We start from the raw sequence: 18,411 nt of genomic DNA on the forward strand, positions 1-18,411 counted from the left end.
AAATGTATAAATATTTCTGTAGTGAATTTTTAAAATATTTATACTAAATGATAGAAAAGACCAAAAATAGCCTCATACCAGTTTAGTTAGGTTTGGGCACTAAATGAGTTGAGGTCAGATCAAGTTTTACAACCAAATTAGTTATTTCTAAAAATTGGAGGTTTTCAGAGCTTTTTGGATTTGAAAACTATGGATAAGGGAATTGTAGAGTAAACTTTTTCCTGAAGTTCACAAAGTCATGAAAGCTAAGCAAATCTACTTTAGGCCAACAGTAAAACATCCAGGGTAATTCTACTATAATCTACAACCTACATCTAAGCTTAATCTATAATCTATACTCTGCTCTCTAAACTCTCAATCTAAAATTTCAATCTATAATCCACAATCAGTATATAAACTCAGCATACAGTCAGTATATGCAGTCTTCAGTTGTTGTCATGTGGCCTTAGGCCCATGACATAGCCAAGGAAGAAAAGTGAAAACCTGAAAAGAACACTTGTCTTCTAAATAGGTGATTTAAGGATGCATTCATGCCATACATCATTCAAAGAGAAGTTAGATATCTTCATATCAACTAAATTCATATCTGTAATGTTAAAATTTAGAGACCTATAGTTATTTCTTTTCGTGTCTGTGTATTGTCATTTTTTCTGACTGTAAAAGAAAAAGTAATCTCTGTAAGTCAATTGCATCTGCATTGTAAAAGAATCCAATTTTATTCTATGAACAGTATTATTGCCTGGAAGAAGGAAGAGAAATTATTTATGACCAATATCAGAATGATTTGATTTTTCTTGGTTCTGCCTTTGTTTTCAATAGTCCATACATTGTCCTGCTCAGGGTATAACAAGACCCAAGTCACAAAAGGAAGAATTGTGGTTCATCTTTGAGAAATAAATTTTAACAAAAACTGTTTTTAAATATGTTAATTCCTACTGAGAAAAACAAAGAAGGCTGAAATAAGTAATATCAGATTCATGAATCAGAAGACTTAAGGTTGTTAAGATGTCAGTTCTCAACAAATTGGTCAATAGACTCAATGCAACCTTAAGCAAAATACCAGCAGTGTTTTATTTTTCTAGAAGTTGATGGGTTAATTCTGAAATTAATATTGAAATGCAATGGACCTAGAATAAACCAAGACAATCTTGAAAAAGAAAAATGAAATCGAAGGACTAATCTACCTCACTTCAAGACTTAGTATAGAGCTTCAGGAATCAAGGCAGTGTGCTAAATAGACACATAGATCAATAGAACAGACTAGAGAGTCCAGAAATAGACCTAGATGTAAATGCCAACTGATTTTTGACAAATATGCTGAGGCGATTCAATGCAGAAAACATAGGCATTTCAAAATATAATGCTGGAACAACTATACATTTATAAGGAGAAGGAAATCTAGACCCCCTACCTCACACCATATGCAAAAATTAACTCAAAATGGATCAGAGCCTAAACATGAAAGATAAATTTATGAAATTATTTTTTAAATAAGACAAAAAGGTTATTTGAGCTTGACAAAGATTTCTTAGATAAACCACAAAAAGCATGTGTCATGACAGAGAAATGATAAATTGGACTTCAGTGAAATGAAAACCTTCTGTTCTTTGAAATACACCACTAATAAAATGAAAAGGCAAACCACAGCCTAGGAGAAAATATTTACACAACATATATGACAAAGATTTGTATCCAGGATATATATTTTAAAAACTCTTCCAACTCAAGGGTTGTAAGAAGACAAGCTCTCTAGTTTTAGAAGCTGCGCAAATGATTTGAACAGGTACTTCACAAAAGAATATGTACAAATGGCCAATAAGTACAAGAAAAGGTGTTCGACATTATTAGTCATTAGGAAAAATGCAAATAAAAACCACAAAATATACACACCCATTAGAATAGCCAAAGTTTTAAAGATTGACAATATCAAGATTTGGGGAGAATATGGAAAAATGGAAATTTTCATACATTGCTAGTGGGGAGGTGAAATGGTGCAACACTTAGACAGTTTAACAGTTTCTTAAAATTTTAAATATACATTTACCCTATGACCCAGAAATTCCACCCTTGGATATTTATCCAGGAGAAATGAAAATACATATCAACACAAAGACTTGTAATGAACATTTACAGGAACTTAATTCATAGTAGCCAAAAACTGGGAACAGCTCAAACATCCATCAACATGTAAATGGATAAACATATTGTTGTACTTTTCTCTTAAAATTGATTCATTTTTATTGTATGTAAATGAGACACCCCCATAGAGTTGATTTTTTTCAAATACTGTATTAATTCTGATTACTGAGACTTTAATGCTCCAGTGCCAGGCAACATAGGGACTCTCCTTAATACTGCTCTGGTAGGACCATTTTTTTAGGTTAGTGGTGTTACTGATAAATATGGCATTCACATTTGAAGTATTTATTTGAAATATTTGAGAGAAGCATTGTTTAGAAACATTGTGAACATTAACAAATTGAAGTGAAATATTTTAAGAAATTGTTAAACTGTCTAAGTGATGCACCATTTTACCTTGAAATATTATCATAATTAAATGAAGGAAAATTACATAAAAATAATCCCCACATTTAAAAGTGAGCTTAGAGAGTGTCTTAGTTTCCAAGGACTACTATTACAAAGTACCACAAACTGAGTGGCTTAAAACAACAGAAATTTATTATCTCACAATTCTGGAGGCCAGAAATCTAAAATCAAGGCATTGGCAAGGCCACACTCCCTCTGAGAACTGCAGGGGAACCCTTCCTTGCCTCTTCTAGTTTCTGGTGGTTTGCTGACAATCTTTAGCATTCTTTGGCTTGCAGCTTCATTACTCCAATCTCTTTGTTATCATGCGTTATCTCCCTGTGTATCTCTATCTTTAGATGATCATTTTCTTATAAAGACATCAGTCATGTTGAATTAGTGGCCCACCCTGTTCCTTTATGACTTCATCTTAACTAATTACATCTGCAATGACCTTATTTCCAAATGTGGTCACATTTTGAGGTACTAGGGGTTATTTGGAAGGGATACAATTCAACCCGATTGTGGAAATCACCTGTATTTTCAACAGGGCAAGAGAATCTGGTTCTCTCTCTCATTGACCAGAGGTAAGTGATTTATTAATTCATTCCTTCACTTATTCGGTAATCCATTCCTCTATTCGTTAATTTAATAAACATTTATAGAACACCTACAATGTGCCAAGTCTTATGCTAGACACTGAGGATGCAAAGAAGAAAAACAAGACCCTACTGTTGTAGAACTAGGGTCTCATCAAGGTAAGAGACAAGCAAACAAATACTTAAAATACCTGTGGGATATGCCACCATGAAAACTTATTCCAAGTTGAAAGGTGGCAGAGAGAAGAGAGTATTTATGCCTGGGCATTTCTGGAAGATAATAGCATTTGAGCTGAGGCCTCCACAAGAAGCAGTCTTTCTCTAGGAAATACAGGGACAAGGGTTAGGGCACAGAGATTGTTTTTTCCAGGCAAACAGAATAGCATAAAAACGACGTGGAAGTATGAAAAAAAAATGCAGCATGTTCAGGACATTATTAGCAAGTCAGCATTATTGGGTGGCAGGTTGCATGGGATTATGAGGAAGGGCAGTGAAAAAGCCTAGAAGAAAATCTGGGGTCAGATAATAAATAGCATATGGCAGAAATTTAGATGTTAGCCTACAGGAAGTACAAAGCCAATTTTTCAGCAAGGAAGTAATATTTGTAAGCAGAGAAATAATAACCATATTCATGGGGATGGAATTTATTAAAATGAGAGTCTAAAAGGGAGGTCAATCAGATGGCCCATCTGAATTAAGGCAATAGCAGGAGAACAGAAAAGCAGGGAGTGGCTTCAGGAGATATTTAAAAGGAGACTGAATAGAAATGGTGACTGAAGAAAAGGGAGAATTCAGTAATTTAAAGCACTGAGTATAAAGAAGATATGGGGAAGAAAATGACATTTTTCAAATTTGGATTATTTATGTTCCTCTTTTTTGTATAAATGGATTTGGGGGTGCCTTGCCGGGGTAGAAACATTACAAAAGAGTTAAAAATGAAATAAATGAGGAAATTAAGGTGAAGAGAAATAAGTTGAAGTCAAGATTAAAATTAGCACTCAAAATGCATGCTGTATGATGTATATGATTACTTGAAGAAAGACCGACTTGGCTTGACGTTTCTGAATGGTGAGAGCAAAGACAGAAGTCGTCTCAGTGTGAGATTCACATTGTCCTGAGGATAAAAATAAAGACTCACCTTTCCCTGGCACTGAGAGTGGAAAGAAATTTCTCCTTTAAGACAAGAGCCAGCGTTTACTACCCATCAAGCTGAAAGAGGTACCAGGACAAGTGGACGGATGAAAATATGAATCCAGAATTCAAGAGAGAGGCTGGGCACCCCAATTCCAGACTTGGAAATTCTTGCCACTAGGTGCTTGTGTTCTTCAAAATTTTTCATTGTTACCTCTTACACCACCACAAGAATTTCATTAGCAGTAGAAAGCACATTTCCTTCTGTTAAAAGTGAGAATACTGAAGATTATCAGTGAAAGACTACACCAAGGCAACTGCCACTAGGTCATGCTTTCCGAAAGGAACTTCAGATGATTCTAACACCTCAATTTACATGGTGCAATTCAATGTAAGAGTCAGAGTGGTACCACTCCTAACTCTACTTTTGCACTTAAAACTGTCCAAGTTCCATCTACAATCAGCAACAAAGGTGTGTACTTGTCCCTAGTATGTGGAACAATGACTGAGAAGTTTCTTGTCAACACTGTCTTTAATGTTGTACATGTGTGTCAGGTTAATTCAGTCCTGAGCTAATGATTTCAGAAAAAAGAGGCAATATTCAGCCATGACCAAAACTTACTTTTAAGATAACTGATGTTCACCATATGCTCATCTATGCTTCCTTGAAAAGTAAGATAAACTTTCAGGTTTTCCCTGTTGCTGACTTAGAGAAAGAACATGTATGCAAGTGATTTAAAATCTTGACTAGCTCCATTCCCCTGTTTGGACTTACAGCTATCAGCCTCACATACAAAATCAAAGTACGGACTTTGGAGAATCCATATGCATTTTAAGAGACATTTAAGGGAATTCATTACTGCTGTTTAACTTTTTAAGCACATCCTGATGGCACCTGCATAGAATTCTCCCAGAAACCACTGGGTTGAAATCTATCAGCTTCATGTATAGTATCTCTGAAACCATCTGGTTCTGAACAGTTTAGGGGACAGAGTCAAGCAAGATCTTTCTAGCAGCTCTCTCCCTTTTGATTATCTAAAGTGTTTTTCTCCTCACCAAGGAGAACATGTCAAAGCTTTCATGTTATTCTATAGTGGTTCCTGACTTTATAATATGGTACTTTGAAATATGTCTGCCCTGGCCGGGTGCGGTGGCTCACACCTGTAATCCCAGGACTTTGGGAGGCCGAGATGGGCAGATCACAAGGTCAGGAGTTCGAGACCAGCCTGGCCAGCATAGTGAAACCCTGTCTCTACTAAAAATACGAAAATTAGCAGGGCGTGGTAGCACACACATGTAATCCCAGCTTCTCAGGAGGCTGAGGCAGGAGAATTGCTTGAACCCAGGAGGCGGAGGTTGCAGTGAGCCGAGATCACACCACTGTACTCCGGCTTGGGCGATAAAGCGAGACTCTGTCTCAAAACAAACAAACAAACAAAAAACCACATTGTACAGTGGAAATATATCTGCCCTTATTTAGATGGGGTTTGCACTTACAATTACAACACATAACAATAATATCCATTTGGCAGTATGTCTTTTTGCTGCAACGCTACTAATTTTTTATGTTTCCATCATGAAGAGAATAGAAATTCAGCTTCTCTATCACTAGGTAATGAGTTTCAAAGTCAACAAAATGATAAAATATTGATACCAATTGACATCTGAGCTTACCAGATCTTTGCTTCCTTTCTAAAGCAAAAATATGTTACTAATAAACAGTTATACAGGCACAGCATGGAAAATAAATTTCAAAGAACAGCAGTGTAAATGCTGTATTTTGCTTTCAGGTTCAGTGGATTTTTACCTTGAGTAATAGCTTAAAAGATTAACCAGCTATTCGTTTCATAAGCTTGAACACACACCTCACAGTAGAAAACAAATTGGCATTTGGAGTTCCTGAATAAAGTGCTATTCAAAGTGGCTCCATCGTCATTAAAACATAGAGTTAGTTTTGTGAATGCCATCAGTGAAAAATCTTTCTCGTGTAAAGAAAGCAGTAGGAATAAACTTTAAGTCAAAGGCAAGTTCTTCTGGTCCCTCATCCACGATGTTTATCCCAGTGGGATATGATACAGTCTGTGCAATTGCTGTGTTCCACAATAATTATAAAGAGCAATAACATGTGATATGAATAGAACATGTAACAAAGAACAGCAGTAGATGGTAAAATAAACCACTGGTTATGTCAAAACTAATAACTTATTTTGCTCACGCAGAGTCAATGAGTTAAGGGGTCAAATGAGCCCTGTTGTTTAAGCCTAATAGTACACATGGCTTTTCTGGTTCATCATTTTCGAGTTCCTTCAGAACTGTTTTAAGGATTATGTGAAATTGACCAGGTTTCATCAATAGCTTAGGTAAGAACATGTGCTTATGTTTTCGAAAGTAAGGTCCAAGACATTCAATGTAAGCATTTGCGTTTTTGCAGCTTCTGGGAAGAGGTGGAGTGTTATAAGACCCCGTGTCATAAATATAGCATTCACTATCATAGAAAATAGCATCCATCTTTCTTAGGAATGGAGGTAGTTGTACAATATGACACCCAACACATCTTTAAAATGTTATGTATCATAGTGTACTTTTAAAAAGCAGCGTACTTCTCATCGATCTCCCCATTTTACTTTGATTTAAAATGCAGATCTTTTCCTCCTTTTGAAATATTTGCATTTTTATTCATCAGTGTATAGGGGGAATCCATTTCAGACATATGCATCCTCATAAATTATGTTTGGTAGTTGAAACAGTATGTGCTTATGTCATGGATTGAACATCCTCCTTTATTAGAATGCTATTTATTGCCACCAGCTGCACTGCTTAGCTAAGAAAGTTCTTGACACCAGGGATTGCTTTTCAGCACCACTGCTTCCGGCTGCTAACAGGGGCTTCTATTTCCAAATGAAGCCACCCCTCTGAAGCTCTTCCTTCTGCTACACAGATACTTCCTGTCATCTCGCCATTGGAGAATCGATGGGGGATGGGACTGCACCCACCCAGGCTCTATGATCTCCCAGGCTGTAAATCTCCCACTGCTTTGAGACTTCTCGCCTAATAGCACTGGCCTGAGAGCTGTCAAACGCATTCAGGAAATCTACCCTACAGTAATGGATTTTTCAAAATTAAGATGTGAATTTAGCTTGCGAGCAAAGGGTGTTTCAGAGTCATTGGCGTGTATTTCAGAAGAGAGGCCTGGTGCATATCAGCAGCAGACACTGGTCTCTATTTTATTACATTTTACAGCAGGGAAAACTAGACAAAGGTAATTACTCTTCTTCTGTTAAAGACTATTATTACACTTGCATGAACAGTTAACCCTGCTGTTATTTTCTCTGCTGGCTGTGTCGATGACATCCAGACCATCCAAGCAGGAAAGGTATAGAAATGGGGGTCTCAGCTCATTTCCAATTGCACAGTAAGTCCACTTTGAAAGGTAATCTTCCTAACCACAAATGTGTGCACCAACACACAAGCGCGTTCCATTTATTTGTTGACGGAATCTGTGTCCATGTCTTCTGCCTGCCAGTTTGAGCGCTGGCTCCTTTTTATAATGCTTCCACACATAATTGGGCTCCCAGAGCCCACAAAGCTAACAGCAGCAGTCAGTGACAGGAGGAGACCTCCCTCTGTTAACATGGAAACAGAATTTCCTTGCTCTCCTCTAGAAAGGAAATTCCCTCTAGGTCAAGGTTGAGGCTGTCTGCAGTGTGGGGAGGACGAGATTACGCAGAAGATACCTTAACCTGTGATCCTGGAGCGCTCTCTCGAAGTGGTGTCAGGCCCTCAGCCCTTCATGAGCAGCAAATTTCTCCCCTTGACTAAACAAGAGGACAAGCAGAAAATTGATTTCTAGACGTTACCTTTGAGATACAGACTGAAAATTAGAACTTCAGGGCACCTCTTGCCCCAACCAAAAGCTCAGGCAAAGAAGAGCCCTGCATGTCTTCCATTTCAGGTTTGGAAATGCAGCTGTTAAACCTACGATCTCATTTTCAGAGTCACTCTCCTCATTAGATTTTGCTTCTCATTCAACAAGGGACTGGCTTAAAGCCATACAGTTGTGTGGCCATTATTCACAATAACTTTCACCTGAATTTCACCAACTACTCGGCGACAGGTATTATTATCTCCATCATGACGGGACAGAAACCAGAGCACAAAATTGTCACCTCTGATTTTCCAGGTGCCATCCACTGGCTCAGAGGAGCTGACAAGAATGCTGGACAGCCAACCTGATTTTGTTTGTTTGGTTTGGTTTGGTTTTGCTTCTGCTTGGGCCAGTCTCAATATCAGGTTGAATAGAAAGAGCAGAAGGGATAGCATGGATTCAAAGCATCACATGGAAAATGGAATATGCTGAGTTAAAAAGGAGGCTGGATGCTGGTGTCTGTGTGTGTCCGGAAGGAGTGACCAAAGACTCTCAACTTCCTTCATGTTGGCCATTTTGAAAAGAAAGAAAAGGAGAAATGGTATTTTGGTACTATTACTTATCTCTTCTAAAAAGTAGATAATTAAAAAGAAAAAGCACTGATATTAGGTGATTTGGTAAAATGCCCCACGCACCTATGTGCTCTTTCGTGAGGTTGAAAGTGGGTGATATATTTTAGACAATTAAAGAACAAAAATCAAGTTAAAAAAGAAGATGACCTAGAAAAGGCAAACAACACTTACACCAGGATTGGCAACTCAGAAGGTAGTTGATTATAGTGCCCGAGGACATTAGAAGAAATTGTGGTTACCATCTTCTTTCAAGACGATCTTTTATCTGAAATGTTGAGTAGCTGAATGTGACCCACTTAATTAATATTCACTAGTGATATCTGCCACATATATTTTGGGTAGAAAATATGCAAGTAAAAATTGTTTTACAAAAAGAGAAGTTTGAGCCTGTGTCCTTCTGTCTTGTGGCAATGATTTTAATTTATTCTGTAATAACCATTCAACAGATATTCAACCTGTGCCTACTAAGGACCAGGCATTCTACTGCTTGCTATAGATCTTTAAATTCTGAATTTCTAAGATACTGTCCTCAATTGTAACTATGACATACAACCAGTGCTGAATGCCTATTGAACTGATTATAGGAAAGTCTACCTACATTTGCTACATGTTTTACGGAGCTTTTCACTAGTATCTACATCCATTTGCATAACTTTTCCTACATTTCCTCAAGCTATTGTAGTCTTCCTACTATCCACGTAAAATTTCCTCTCTTTATCATTTCCAAATGGGTTTGAGTTAGCTATTATAGAAATTAAATAAATTATAATTACCTACTAGTTATTTCTCCTATTTTTGTCAAAGAAAAAATAGTTATTAAAGAACAAAATCTAATTTTCACTTCAGGAAAATGAATACTTGTGAATAAATCAATTAATTGATACTCCAATGTTTTGCCAGAAATTCTCCATTTATTATATCAGATCAACAGAATAAACATCACTAGATGCCACTAGTAATTATCATTCATCTCAAATGAACCCAGTGGAATTAAGTGACTCGACTCACAAGATTTTATTTCAGTTGCAAGAAAGTAGAATAAGCAATATCAGCAGTTATACTAAACAAAAAATAACACAGAACAATCAAAGTCAACTTAATGCACCGAGCATCCAGAGCTGGACTGTAAGTCGAGATTCTGACTTTGCCACTTACTACCTGTGTGACCTTTGGCAAGTTACAGAACTTCTCAATGCCTCATCTGTAAAGTGGGTATAGTAGCTTAGCACATAGAATTTTCCTGAAGAATAAATGTGTTTTATACATGCTAAACACACAATAAATGTTAGCTGTGTTTATTATGTCAAAAATATTATTTTAAATGAATGGATATAGAAGAATTTGCAACTGTCTTTTGCTTAGTAGTAACATAAAACATAGTTGATACCTCTATACCATTATTTAATACATTAACTTGGCTTTCCTGAGTAACTGAATCTTTCTTTAAATGTTACCCTCTTTTTTCATTTCACTGCTTATTAAGACCAAATACTCACATTATCCTCACTTAAAGAGCTCCTAAAAATCCCTCTTCCCCCACAGAACATTGCCTGACTTGTATACGTAAGATTATAAATCTCTTTCCCCTTCACTTTCAACAAGCTACTTATACAACACAAACACGGAGCACACCAAAGCTTGTAAGTCAATGTTTACATTACATCCTAGTGAATGCTTTTTTCAATGTGCAGTTTAAAATGTAGGCTTCTTGCCAGGGCAGGAATTTTGTCTGCTTCATGTGTTTTCTAGGTTCACACTTGACCGTGGTTTGGCATAGGAAGAATATTTCTAGACTGTTTTGTGCTGCATATCACCCAAAAAAAGTGAGGGTTGGGGAGAAGAAAACCAGAGCGATATTTCATTCTTAACATCTCAAGAAGTGAGCCTGACAGCAGCCACAAGAAGGAGCCAAGGAGAAAGAGTACAGCTGCAGGAGGGATGTCTCCTCCGTCAATCTCCAAGCCCTGGCACCCTTTCAAAGAGCTGCTGTCTGCATTCATGGTAATCAGAGTCGTAACAGGGAAGAGAAGTGGAGGCAGGTCCACCTGAGAACTGTGTATGTGAAAAAGGCTTTCCCATGGTGGGAGAGGCTTCAACCTGACCCCAGTGCTAAATTAGATGAGTTACAGCACCAGGATGAGCACTTTGCCTCGTCATACTCCCAGGACAATTTTGAGCCTCCCCCTCAGTGTCAAATTACCTGCACTGGTGCTTGCTGCAGAAAGTTAAAAGGACATCATCATGCCTTCTCTTTGGTGTAAAAGTAATTTTAAAAGAAGAGGAGAAAGTTAAAAGGAAAACTTGACACCTCAGAGCCATAAGGAAAGTGCATAGAAATATCATTATCTAAGAAGATGGTTTTCCAATTTGACTACACACTGAAATAATCAAGGGAATTTTATATGTACTAGCACTGGTTCCCTCCCTAATGGCCTGGGGTGCAACCTGGTCATCAGTTTTTAAAGCTCCCTGTGTGGTTGAGAAACACCAATCAGGCCGGGCGCGGTGGCTCAAGCCTGTAATCCCAGCACTTTAGGAGACCGAGACGGGCGGATCACAAGGTCAGGAGATCGAGAGCATCCTGGCTAACCCGGTGAAACCCCGTCTCTACTAAAAAAATACAAAAAAAAAAAACTAGCCGGGCGAGGTGGTGGGCCCTGTAGTCCCAGGTACTCTGGAGGCTGAGGCAGGAGAATGGCGTGAACCCGGGAGGCGGAGCTTGCAGTGAGCTGAGATCCGGCCACTGCACTCCAGCCTGGGCGACAGAGCAAGACTCCGTCTCAAAAAAAAAAAAAAAAAGAAAGAAAGAAAGAAAAAGAAACACCAATCAATCTAGCAAATAATCTAAGCCCCAATCAACAAAGGCAGTGTGCACTGTGCCCCAGGCTTTTTCATGACTTTGCTCTAGAGAGAATTGACAATACGAGAAAACACTGGGTCCTAGGACTGGCTTCTTATTTGCCAGTTAGCCAATCTGTGAATATTTATTGAGCATTTACCATGTACGAATCTCAAGACTGATTCTCAAAGGGGATCAGGTGACATTTTTAAAGACCTGACCCTCTTACTCTCTCCTTCTGGAACTTTCTGCATCAATTTTCTCCTTAAGGAGGGGCTAGCTAATTATCACTATAGCAATTTTTCTCCTTCCTAAGATTTAGTAAAAGTAAACCAGCCCTCATAGAATATGACTATTTGTTTTAAATGGTTAGGAATAAGGGTAGGAATATAGACCTAAAATGTATTTTCCATATTTCCTAATAGCGTGAAATTGCAAAGATGTCAGCAATTCAAGAAACATCTCAGGAGACTGACAACATGCACTTACCCTTCTGGTTTTCCAGGAGCTGGAGCCTCACCAAAGGAGATGATAGCTAGGAAAGAAGAAAACCACACAACAGCAAGGACAGGTAGAGAAAGCAAGGAGCTAAACGGGGAATGGAGTGGGGAGTGGAGGAGAGTTGATAAAATAAAAACTTCAGCTGAATTAAATTTAAATGATTTTAATGGAGCAATGAACGATTCGCAAATCAGGCAGCCTTCTGAGCAAAGGTAGGCTCAGAGACTCCAGCACAGCCATGTGGTGGAATAAGATTACGGACAGAAAAAGGAAAGTGAGGTACAGAAAACGGAAGTGAGGTACAGAAACAGCTGGATTGGTTACAGCTCGGCATTAGCCTTATTTGAACATGGTTCAAACAGTTGGCTGCAGTTGATTGTCCAAAACTCAGTGATTGGCACAAGTGCAGGTTATGGTCTGTTTGCACATTCACTTGTTAGAGTTCATGATGTACAAAAAACCTTTAGGCCGAACTTAAAATATGGAAGGAAGCAGCTTTAGGCTAAACTTTGATTTAGCAGGGGTGAAAGAGAAGGAGAAAATGGATCACTTCATTGCCTGAGAGGTTCTCATTGCCCAGGGTTAATTGGTGTCAGCAAAAGGCATCTCCGAGTGAATTCACTTAAAATGGAACCGTAATTTGATAAAAAACACATTTCAAAAGGATTTGCTGAGAACAATTATAAAAATTAAAGTAAAAATTATTGAAGCAAATGCATTTTATTTTATAAGTAACAAAATATATTTTATAATTAAATGCAGTACTCAGAATCAAGAAGAGTAAATCAAATATTGACTTTTGTTGTAATTTTCCCAACAAAATTATAAGGCAGGATAATACACCCATCATTTCACATTTCACTTCTGCAACACAAGACTATCAGTTGGAAACTATTTGAAGTTTTTTTAAATTAGGTTTTTCTAGGGTCCTACTAAGACTTTGATATTCACATTCTCTATTTAGTCATCCTCCTTCTTGATCTCTCTTCTCTGATTGTTAAATTAACTCTGCCAGATCCCTGTATGTCAAATAGTGGCTTAAAATGTGATGTATGCAGTTCACCAACATTACTTTCATTTCTTTCATAAAATTCTACAACTTTTGAAATATGTATAATTTCTCTTTGCAGTCAATTTGTATCATATTATATCGCATTGTTGGCTTTTTATAATATTTGATAGTCAGTGAGAGACTAACCAAGACATTGACACAATAGGCTGATATAAATGTTCTGCTAAGCCAGGAGAGCTAGTTGGATGGGGATTAGTTGTATAAGTGGTTAATTCAGTAATGGACTTTTTCCTAGACTGCCTAATAACTTTAGAACTTCAATGAAGTAATTAGATAATGAGGTCCCCATGTATAAAAGCCAGGTTTCAAAGTGAGTCCAGGTATTTTGCCTCCTTACTCCTTTTTTCCCCACCCCAAGATTGGTTTTTGGCTACCTTGGGAAGTAAGAATCTCAGGTAAAATCAGAAGTGACTCCTATTATACTCTCTGACAGATGAGTGTTGAAGTAATAAGTCATTTAATGGGAAATTATCTAATGGATGCCCTAAAATTAATTTCTAAAGGGGCATTATTGCAAGAATTAAAAAACTACATTCATGAGTGAGTTTAGATTACAGAAGTTATTAATAACCATATTCATAGATAGCTAGATATAAGAGTAATTGCTGGCCCTTGGATGATTAAATGATTTGAGATGGCTTTTGTTACTCAGTAGAAGTTATCTTACGGAAGTTAAGAGCAGTAAGAGGTGATAAACATGATGGAAGCCAGATAAGAAAACATCCAAGAGATATCTGATGCTTACATCGTTGGGACTTCCTATGCCTATTCTATGTTATTTGCTGCAATAAAGGTCTGTGCTCTATACATTGTTTTCTATTATGCTTAATTGGAACAGTCTTCTTAGGAAAGAGATAGAAGGAAGGGAAATACATCCTCATGCCCTCTCCTCAATGGAACCCTCCCAATTCTTTAACTTTGAAGTTCACACTTACGTTAAATGTACACATATGAATGAGCGAGGCAAACAATTAAGATGTTTTATTTTATTACATTAAAGCTCAATGTGGATTCTCAGAAACTAAAGAAATTTCGATTAACTTCAAATCAATTAATATTACACAAAATGATACAGAATAAATCCCAAAATTTCAGACTAAATGACACATGCCAATCAGGCTTTGCAAAAGGAACCTCACCTGCTTAAAGTTCTTCAGCTTAAAAAAAAAAAAAAAAAAACGAATAGGCAAACTATATTAGCAAACCCATAATTCAGCAAGTGGAGAAACAAAATATCAAGAATGTAGCAGGCATTAATTATCAAAGTATTGATTTAATAAAATGAATAATAAACACTAAAGGCAATATGAGGAAAAGAAGGAAATTTCTGGCAACTTTGTTTAGATCCCTTTTCGGCTAACAGTCAAGCAAATAAAGTCTCTTTTAAGCCAGAAGGATCACAATATTCCTTTCCATCATGGAATCCCAAATCAAGTTTCTAGCCTCAAGAACCAGAAACAAGTGGCAATATGGTCAATTTGTGTAATCAGCCAATGCAAAGACCAGTCAACGCTGAAGGAAAATCATCCTGGGGAGCTTATTATACCCAATTTAAAATAATAAGCCAAATGAACCATCAGACGGAGGAACAGAAAGCACTATTTCTTGCTGCCAGTCTAAAGGGAACTGCTCTGATTGTGCCAAGCAATTTGTCAGAAAAAGACAGAAGGAGCTCTCCAGTATTATTAGGACATTAACCAGATTTTTTATGGCTGGACACAAGGCAGGATTGGCCAGAGTGAGAATCAAGAATTCTATTAGAAAAAGTTGTTAGTCACTAACCAGATTGACTCAAGATACTGAATAATCATTGTGTTGAATCTATCCATATGCCCTGAGGACCAAAACGGCATCAGAACTCCATTTTCTGAAGCATTTTGTAAGTGATCCAGTGGAGATAAAGTTACATTATTTTCGCTTTAAATCATGTGTTATACATACTCTCTAAAATACTTATTATTTAGTAGTCTTCCTGATCAATCTGGGGAGGAAATACTGCCTAAAGTAAAATAAACATAGAGGATACCCTCAAGTATTCAGCAAAATATGAATCAATACATATATAAGAAAACTAGCTGATGCCAGGAAAAGGACAATCTGAAACGATGAGCGGAAATAGTACCAGGTGCTCACACGGGGCCAGAAAGAATTTCTATATCCAGCAGCCATACTGGCAAATGCAAAATTAATGGTGCATTTTACAGACTACTTGGAAGGGTCTTTTATCATTAGTGGGGAAATAATTAGCACTAAACTGAGCATTCTGCTATTCCCACCTAACAAATTTTAAAAGCAAGGCCTAGCTAAAACAACTTTTACAAAGAATGAAGCAAAAGGACTAATAACTGATTTTAAGACTTCACATAAAGTTATAGTACTCAAGACTTGATGGTATTGCTATCAAGATGGACAAATCAACAGAACAGACTGCAGTCCAGAAATAGACCATGCCTGGTCAGACTTGCATATTTTTGACAAAAGTGGACTAGCAATTTATTGGAGAGAAGATAGTCTTTCAACAAATGATGCAGGAACAATTTAATATCTCTATTCAAAAAAAATGAAAGTTAATTTATACTCTGTACCATGTGAAAAATTAACTCAAATGGATCATAGACCTAAATGTAAAATCGAACACCATAGCATTTCTAGAGAAAAATATAAGAGAAAAACTTTATAACCTTGAGTTAGGCAACAATTTCTTATATGTGACACCAAAAGCATCATGTATAAAAGAATAAGTTGATATACTGAAATTTTCTTTTCTTTTGAGATAGGGTCCCTCACTTCATCACACAGGCTGGAGTGCATTGGTGCAATCACAGCTCACTGCAGCCTTGACTTCCCTGGCTCAGGTGATTCTCTCACCTCAGTCTCCTGAGTAGCTGAGACTACAGGCATGTGCCATCATGTGCAGCTGATTTTTTGTAAAGATGGGATTTTGCCATGTTGCCCAGGCTGGTCTCAAACTACTGGACTCATTCAATCCATCCACCTCAACCTCCCAGAAGTGCTAGGATTACAGGTTTGAGCCACCAGACCCAGCAGATAAATTGGATTTCATAGGAAATATGAAATTCTTCCCTTTGGAAGACACTGCTAAAACAATAGAAAGACATGCTGCAATTTAGAAGAAAGTCTTTGCAAATCATATATCTGATTTTTTAAAAAGTGTCCATAATATATAAGGAACTCTCCAATCTCAATAATAAGAAAACAAAAAAACCACATTTTTAAATGGGCAAAAGATTTAGATAGGTACTTCACCAAAGAAGACATATAAATTACAAGGAAGGACATGAAAAGATGCACAACAGCACTAGACATTTAGGAAATTCACATTAAAACTACATGAGATATCCTTGCCCACTATCAAAATGGCTGAAATAAAACAGATGGACCACACCAAGTGTTGGCAAAGACATGGAGGAACTGAAACTTTCATATACTGCTGTTAGAAAACTTGGAAGTTTCTTAAAAGTTAAATATACAACTACCATATGATCCAGCTCAACTCCTAGGTATTTGATTAAAAAAAAAAATTGAAAGGATCTGTCCATAGAAAGACTTGAAAGCAAATGTTCATAGATTTATTTGTAATAGCCAACAGCTGAAAACAACCAAAATGTCCATCAACAGGTAAACAGAAAAACAATTTGTGGTATATCCATACAAAGGAATACTACTCAGCCATTAAAAGCAACGAACTATTGACACATATGACAACATAAATTATCTCAAATAATTATGCTAATTGAAAGAAGCTAGACAAAACTATCTAAATGTAATATGAATTCATGTATATGCAATTCTAGAAGTTACACACTTAACTATTGTGACCAAAAGTGGATCAGTGGGCTTGGAGGTTGGGAGCCATGGGGAGGGATTAACCAAGGAAAATAAGGAATCTGGGGGGAGTGATGGTTATATTTATCATCTTGATTGTGGTGATGGTTTCAAGAGTATATATGTTTGTCTAAATTTGTCATGTATGTTTTATTTACGTGCAGTTTATTGCATGCCAACCATACCTAAATAAAGCAACATTTTAAAAGAATAAATAGAAAACACAAATTAATAGAGTAGAAATGTGGACTGGGTATCTTTGTTTGCCTTTCCAGATTCACCATCTACATATACTTTTCTACCCTGCTGTGTAGCCTGAGAGATTGACTCCCCTGGACAAAATCAGAGACGTCCTTGCTCTCTTGTTTCTGAAGAGTAGAAGATCAGAAAAAAGAAAAGCAAGGTTGAGTATTCACTTCCCCAGCTTTCTCACTGCGGGATTACATCAGACTGGCTGATTCCTTAATCAAAGGTCTCAGTTCTTGTCAGGTCACTCTACACATAGCATTCTCTGACTCTAGGTCCCAGTAACTACTTCTTTCTCTCATTCCCCCAGCACTTTTGGTGGAAATGAAGCCCGCAATTATGAGCTTTGGGTTGCTTTCCTTTTAGTGTTCCTATACCCAGACTGTACCTTTGTAAGTGTTTTTATGGTTGTTGTTTTGTTTGTGTGTGTGTGTTTGTTTGTTTGTTTGTTTTTACAAATGATGCCATGTATTTCCTTCTGGGATTTCAACTGACCAAAAAAAAAAAAAAAAAAAAAATCCAAATACATCACTAATTATACTAAACTCTCCAGCTAAAAGTTTAACTTTTAAAATGGACAGATTGAAAATAGACAGATTTTTTTAATGGAAGATTGAATTTTAAAACAGTAATAAAATCAAACTATATGGTGCTTACAAGTGGTGCACTTAAAACACAAGGGCACAGAAATGTGAGTACAAGATGAAAAATCACACCATGCAAATATTACTACTATCCAAAATAAAATCAATATATTTATAGTGACACCAGACATCAAGCATTATTGGGAATAAGAAAGGAACCAAACAAGGCTGGGCACGCTGGCTTACACCTGTAATCCCTGCATTTTGGGAGGCTGAGGCAGGAGGATCACTTGAGGCCAGGAGTTTGAGACTAGCCTGGCCAACATCGTGAAATGCCATCTCTACTAAAAATACAAAAAAATTAGCCAGGTGTGGTGGCGGGCGCCTGTAATCCCAGCTACTTGGGAGACTGAGGCTGGAGGATCACTGGAACCTGGGAGGTGGAGGTTGCAGTAAGTGGGGATTGTGCCACTGCACTCCAGCCCAGGTACAGAGTGGGACTCTGTCTCAAAAACAACAAAGGGAAAGAAAGGAAAGGAAAGGAAAAAGGAAAGGAAAGGAAAGCCAAAT

The 18,411-nt window shown here is 37.2% G+C and overlaps 1 long non-coding RNA gene across 5 annotated transcripts in view; it reads right to left on the reverse strand.

The window, feature by feature from the left end:
- The window catches only part of LOC102117062 (uncharacterized), a 50,097-nt gene that overhangs the window by 2,769 nt on the left and 28,917 nt on the right, over positions 1-18,411 (reverse strand). The window lies entirely within an intron of this gene.

This window comes from Macaca fascicularis, chromosome 7 (assembly GCF_037993035.2).
Source record: "Macaca fascicularis isolate 582-1 chromosome 7, T2T-MFA8v1.1".
Lineage (NCBI taxonomy): Eukaryota > Metazoa > Chordata > Mammalia > Primates > Cercopithecidae > Macaca > Macaca fascicularis.